Raw genomic sequence first — 7,377 nt, forward strand, 5'->3', positions numbered from 1 at the left:
AGTGGGGGAGAAGCCTGTTTGTCAGTTCTTTGTTTTGTTTTGTCTTGTTTTTTGTTTTTTTTTTTTAACCGTGTGTTGGGCTGGGCCATCTGTGTAGTATGTTTTCTTGGTTAAAGCAGAGGTGAGAGTCACTTTGCTCTCATTGGCAGGACTTTGCATGAAGAAAAGGCAGGCAATAGACATGAGGAATTGCGCAGTACATATAGAAGAGCAACAGGCTTTCCACGAAGACCTGCTTCTTGGTAGTTTGTGGGGGGGGGAGTAGGGGGGGGGATGCATGTATGAGAGCCACACTGAAGGCTGAGGGCAGAAAGAGGGTACTTTGTTGTACTTCTCATGATCACAACTATATACCCTGCTCTGTCGCATTGCCTCTTCCCTAATGTGGACCTGAGAAAGATAGAGAGCAGGTCCTAGCCCTTTCTGGTAGGGCTTCAGGAGATGTTACTGGACCTTTCTCAGTTCAGCCTAATGGCTAAGTCCTTGGCAGAGGAAACTTGTTGACATGATTTTTTTTTCCTTGCCTTAAGCTTTTAGTAACCCTCCCCTCAGACACAGAAAAAAAAATTGTAAGTAAAAAATGTGCTTAATGCACCTATTCCTGAATACGGTAACCTAGCAACAGAGCACAGTGCGCAGTTGTTTTCCTCTGCAGTCTTGTGACTGAGAGCTGCTGCTTGCTGCCCTCCCCAGCATTGTCAGAGAGGATCCGTGTATCTCTAGCCGGTGGAGTTAAATCCAAAATAAAAGAAAAAAATAGGGTTTCTGAGTTGAGTACATGCATTTATGGATATTTGCAGGGGATGAAAAAAACCTAAAGATGTGTTCCTCAGGACATATCTATCATGAAGTGGCACCATGACTGTACTTCCATTGAAATGAATAGGTAACATATTTTTAAATCTATCCTCTAGAAAAATAGGCTTTATTTCTGTCAAGTGCATATTACTGCTAATTTACCACGGTACGTTTTAAACATGGTGATGTTTAGCCATCAAAATTTGAGTCCATAAGTACTTGCAGAAATTTTTGCAGTTCTTTTCCATCTTCTGTCCAGTGTAATCCTACGAAGATAGCTACTATTTAAGACAGCCCGGTCTGGAGCAGGGGAGACAGTGTAAAACATTACAAGCCCAGTTGTCGTTAATTACTGAGCCAAGGAAAAGGGGAGCAAGCTTTTCGAACATAGAGGAACAGAAGCCGCTGGTAGTGCATAAGGAGTAGAAAAGAAAACATGACAGACTCCCAGGTTATTGGAGTTAGGTTATCTTCACGCAGGTTTCTCATGAGGGAGTTGTAATTTGTTCATAGGCTTAGAGCAAACAAGAATGAATTTTGGGCAGCCACCTTGCGTCTGAGAAGTAACCACTGTAGCATGTCTGCACTGTCCAAAGCCAGGGTGTATTTCCATCCGGCGAGACAAGCAGGCTGTCTCTAGGATGTAGCTGGGTAGGGCTGGAATGGGGCTCAACCCCCCTTGAGGGTATAGGAGATTGAAAACTGGAAATGGTGTCAAGGGTGACTAAGCCTTGTGTTGGGTATATGACAGTCCAAATTATATTAAAAATGGATGCCATGGCAATATGAAATTTAATAATTCACTACAGCTTTGTACTGTAGGATATGAAAACTACCACCATTACTACCTGCTCCATGGAGTGGTAAGCAAACCCCAAGACAAAAGCTTCTATAACTTAATATCCCATTATTTTCTGAAAGGACAGAAATAATAATGAAAAAGAAACCCAAGAAGCCTGACTTCATGTGAAAAATGTTTTCAGAACTACCTATTTTGTAATTGTAAAAAAGTGTTGATAGAAAATATTCTTTGAGATTGTGGCAGAAGTGAAACAAGGAGTGCTGATAAAACAGGAACATAATGGAGAATCCAGGTTTTGGATTTTTTTTTTTCAACTCTGGCCTCTCTGAGAGTGGCCTCTCTCGCCTGGGTGTTAGGCTCTTCATTTTCTCCAGGTGAACCTCACCTTTCTTATCTCCTTCAGCTTGTTTTCCCTTGCTCCTTTTTTTCTCTCTTCCTTGCATTTGTCTTATTTAAAGATTTCTACTGCCTTTTTTTTTTTTTTGGCTTCACTCCTACTTTCGTCAGAGTGAATTCAGCTGAGACCCCGTTATTGTTGTTTTTTTTTCCTCAAGCTTCTTCACCACTCAGTCAGTTAAATTGACCTTCGACGTGGGCATCTGGCGGCAAGAAGAAGGTGCAATGTGCCTGTAGGCACTGAGATCATTTTATGTTGTTCGTTGTTTTATTTCGTTTTTGCAGTGTTGGGAATTTGACCCAGAATCGTGCATATATTACCCAAACCCTTTACCACGGAGCCATATTCTCAGACTTTGTCTCCCACCTCCAACTTTAGTGCTATGTTAGTTGTACAGTTCTGTTTACAATAATGGGGTTCACTGTGACATTTTCTTTTTAAAATATGTGCTTGCTGGAGTGAGCACAGTTGTACCATTTTCATATAGGTATGCAACACACTCATGGCACGCACCCTCTGGTTACTTTCTACAGCTCCGGCTCCCTCCCTGGCCTGTTCATTCCAAAGAAGTCCTCTATGTTTGCATGTCTTGAAAAGCTTGAGTGTCATATATGAGGGGAAACCCCGTGATCTTTGTCTAAGTGGGGTTTATTTTATTTAATACAATCTTTGGTTCTACCAGTTACTTAAAAATGACATGATTGAATAATACTGAACAATATTCCAATGCATATATTATAGACATCATAACTTTAATGATTCATTCGTTAGTTGGAGGGCACCAACTAGGTGAATGCCACAATTTGACTACTGTGAATACTGCGACTATAGTAAACAAACAAGTACGCATTATGTGCACGTTTTCCTTTCTTCAAATATTCAGCCCTTGGTTTTTAAGATTAAAGTCTCTCTTTGTATTGCAGGCTGATTGCAAATTTGTCATTCCCCTGCCTCCATCCCCAAGTACTGGTATTATAGTTGTACACTACCACATCTAGTTTCCAGAGACTGCTATTGAAGCTGCAGGTATGGCGGTATTTGCAAGGAAAAGTGAGGGAGTAACTAGGAGGGTGGAAGGTGGAAACAGAGAGCTGGGGAGTTAGTTTGGAAGTCTAGGAGGGGAGTTCTTTTGACAGAAGAACTGTCCTGGACGAGGTTGTCCCCTGCGACTGAACTCCGCGCTTCAGGAGCTGCCTGCAAGGAGTTCTTCCCACCTTCCAGAGCTCAGCATTGAAGAGAGCTGTTAGGGATAAAACAAATTTCCATGTCAAAGTCCTGAGACTTTACTGTGTCCTCTGATTGGTCCCATTGGCCCTCGTTCGATCCATACTACACCAACTGGTTTTTCTGACCATCATTGAATTAGTCGCTAATTTATTTCGGTGACTGTGATTCAATTGGTCCTACAACAAATCAGTCCTGTTGACTATTGTTCAATGGGTTTTACACCAGTTGGTCCATTGACCATTATTTGATCGATCATTTAGCCCTGTTAGATTGGACATTTGACGATCCTTCGCTTTGGCCGAGATGGAGGGTTCTGATTTGGGTTCATAGCTCGGCTTCCAATTTAGAGCAGCATTAGTGCTGAGCGGGAAATAAAAGTTGTATAAAACTATAAAGAAATTCCCTAGAAATGATAAAAATGTTTGGAAAGTAGCAAATCATGAAGCAAATGATTAAAACCAAAGCCCATTGATAATGTTGGAAATGAATTGGAGGAACTGAAAAAAGTGTCATTCCGTTATAAGTAATAGATGTGGTGGGCACCCTTCATTTATGTGTGTTCTGTCTTTGTTTGCATTTAGCAGCCGTTGTTGACATTGGACATTTACCTACTTGGTGAGACAGTCTCAGGGTTTTTCCCCTTTTCTTGAGGGTAGCACAATTCTTGACGTAATGCAATTAAAAAATAATATTGGCAAGTGTCTGGATCAGTTAAAGCATATGATTTTGGAGCTTACGATTTAAGGTTTTAGAAGTTGCTTTTAATTGCCTACATTTTGTACTGTCCACTAGTTTGTAAATACTAAACTATACAGATGATGTATTAACAGACCTTCTGACACGTCTGCATTTTGCCAGTCAATAATTTGTGTGTGTGTGTGTGTGTGTGTGTGTGTGTGTGTGTGTGTGTGTGTGTATGGGAGGGAAGAGAGAGAGAGAGAGAGAGAGAGAGAGAGAGAGAGAGAGAGAGAGAGAGAGAGAGAGAGAGAGAGCGCGAGCGCGCGGAGCTCTGGTTTCGAGCTCATTTGTAAAGATTGTTTTAGAAATCAATTCTCACTCAGAATGCCCTTTCCATGTTTGCTTCAATCGATCATGACTTCATTTGAATACATGACCAATCAGTTTTGTTGGGTTAGATATGAATCATTCCTCTTACAAGTCTTTTTTTTATTTCCCCCAATCTTTCTCAAGAATCGGTGATAATTTGGGACCTTTGGATGTCCTCAGATATAGCCGCATATTTGGCTTTTTCAAGGGAAATGACAGCATCTTTAGGTCCCACCAATAGGTGGATACATTTAATATAGATCAGACAATCTTGAACATTTTTGCTCTCAGAGCAACTCAATTAATATGCTTGGTAAAAATTTCCCCTTTTTCCTTTGGTGGGTTTGGAGAAATCTTTGGTGATGCCATATCTGTCAGACCAAGAAAAAGACTAAGTGGTATTTTTTCTGTTTATCTAGTGTGGCTATGGGTAGGTGCCTGTGGTACCGGGACTTCCTCAGTATGAGGAACAATGAATCCTTACCTGAGACAGCGATGCTTGAGAGATTGAGGGGGTGGGATGAGAAGAGAAAAGGATTAAAATGGAGCTACTGTAAGGTATACTAGGTTAGAAAAATGTTTCTGAAATTTGAAAGCCACGATAATTTGCATGAAGCTTGAGTTATTTAGCTGCTTCTTTTCTTTTTGTTTTCCTTTCTTTCGTTATTTTTTTAATATATTTTTTATTGTAATTAATAGAAAGGTTACATGATATTTGCCAGATAAATGGTGCCTTAATTCCCACACATTGATATCCTTTCACATGTCATGGTCCCCATTTCCCTTCTCTTTCGTTATTTTTAAATTGTATTTTATTGTTGGGGTGATGTATAGAGCGGTTACAGTTACATGTGTCAGGTGGTGGGTGCATTACTTCTCGAACATGGATACCCCATCTTGTGGTTTTTGTTCCCCTTTCCCTCCCCCCACTCCCTTCCTTTCTTCCTTCCTTCCTTTCTTTCTTTCTTTTTTCTTTCTTTCTTTCTTTCTTTCTTTCTTTCTTTCTTTCTTTCTTTCTTTCTTTCTTTCTTTCTTTCTTTCTTTCTTGTCAGTCGTGGGGCTTGAACTCTAGGCCTGGTCCACTGTCCCTGAGCTCGACCACTTCAGCCACAGCTTTTCCGGTTTTCTTGTCGTTAATCGAAGATAACAGTCTCATGGACTTTTATGCCCGGCCTGGGTTTGAACTGTGATCCTCAGATCTAGCCTCCTGAGTCACTAGGATTACAGGCATGAGCTACTGGCACCTGGCTAGCGGATTATTTTCTTATACTAGGTAAAATAAAAATAAAAATATCGTATCTCAGATTTTTATTTGTTGTGCTAAAAGAATCCCTTCCAGTGACTTTATTCTGGGTTTCTCAGGAACCCCCCAAAAGGATCATTATAATTTGAAGTTTTGCCAAAGAGAAAAGAAAATGAAAGATATTAGGACAATAGTAGTGAAAGTTATGGTTAGCAGGGGTTTGAATAGAAAAAGTGTGAATAACAGAAGTGCTCACGAGCGCAACTGAATTACCTAGAAAGGTCTTGGGAAGAGTCCTGTGGCGGAGACAATTTGTATCTTACTAGTTAGAAAATTAACCTAACTCAACACACAGAACCCCAAGGAGAACTTCAGCCCAGGAAACACGCTATTCCAACCTAGCCTGAGAGGAGGAGGACACTCGGAATGATAGGAATGAAAGTCATTCTCACCAAACGCTTTTCCACAGAGAGCGTTGTGTGTTGGATGCATCAACAGGCACCCGAGACATCCAAAGAGAGTAGCATAAGTAGTCCCATTAACTATCATTCGATTGGTCATGTTCAATCAATCCATCTAACCATCCACCATTAGTGGTTCTGATTAAGGTCATTGTGGTTATTTGGATCATTTAGATTCAGATTGGTTAGATCACTTAGTTTAGTTATAGCATCAGTTACTGTAATAGATAAACATCGGTGCAGTGCTAGTTCGAGGAGGTGGGGAAAGTATGAAGCTGATCTCAGCAGGCTCTCTAGTTACCTACCCTACTCCAGTCTATGTGCAGCTCTGCTCATTTTGCTGAAGAGGTAGAATAGGTGCATGAAGTTTCTTGCCTTGGGTACATGGGTCCTGGTTGGCAAAGGCTTTGGGTCCTAGTCATCAGAGCTGATGGCTGCCAGTGATTGAGAGCAGAGTACTCCTTTAGGAATGAGTTGCATAATTGAGAAGGCACTTGCTGCTCCTACAGCCCTTGTTGAAAGATTGAGAGAGATCATGCCAGTGCAGTACAATCTCTGAGTAGACTACAGCTAGCTCTCTACAAGCTAGCAGAAGCAATGAAACAATATCAGAAAGAAATTCAAGAACTTAATGAAGTTGCAAGACATGGGCCTTAGTCCACATTAGTCCTGGAAACCCAGTAAGAAAATAGAAAAATCAGAGAATTGCATCACAAGGAAAAAAAATGAACATTCCTTCAAAAGCATCCGTCTGCCTTGGAGCTTATAATGAGCAAGTATTGAGAACAAATGTTTAGATTGCTAATGGCTAGCAAAAAAAATATGTGATCCGAGTACACTAATGAAGTTAAAAGAGCAGCCTTCCAAGGAGTTGCAAGCACATGTTGACCAGATAATGGAAATAGAAGCAGTAATGAGGAAAGCCATTAAAACTGACAAACAGCTAGGTTGTGAGGACTACGAACAAATATTTCTATTTGAATGAGAAAACAAAGGATTGAGAGAGATTCTTCAGATCACTGGAGAATCATTTTTGAACCTTAGGAGGGTCCATGCATCATCACACAATACATCTTGGTCAGCATTAGGGACTAAGAGTGACCCGCGTTGAGGAAAAATTGAAGCACTCCCAAATTTCGGGCTTTGTACACAGTTCCCTCCATGTAGTAGCTAGGACTGGTCAATGAACGAATGGGTGAGCAGAAAATGCAATTTCAAGTAATCTTTGTTTCCCTTCTATAAAGAGTGGTAAACCTATTTTTTTCTTGCCAAGGGCAATTTGGGCATTTACAGTATCATTTGAGGGCCATACAGAATTGTCGGTGGAGGGAGACAGACCGTGAGTAGCTGATGAGAGAAACCTGTCTGTCCAGTCATGTACTGAGCAATTTTGAGGGTCTCT

At 40.9% G+C, this 7,377-nt stretch overlaps 1 pseudogene; it reads left to right on the plus strand.

Moving 5' to 3' along the window:
- The first annotated feature begins 6,444 nt into the window (after positions 1-6,444).
- Positions 6,445-7,086, plus strand: LOC150048681 (FGFR1 oncogene partner 2 homolog pseudogene; annotated as a pseudogene).
- Positions 7,087-7,377: the final 291 nt, after the last annotated feature.

This window comes from Megascapheus bottae, chromosome 21, assembly GCF_031878675.1.
Source record: "Megascapheus bottae isolate mThoBot1 chromosome 21, mThoBot2.hap1, whole genome shotgun sequence".
NCBI lineage: Eukaryota > Metazoa > Chordata > Mammalia > Rodentia > Geomyidae > Megascapheus > Megascapheus bottae.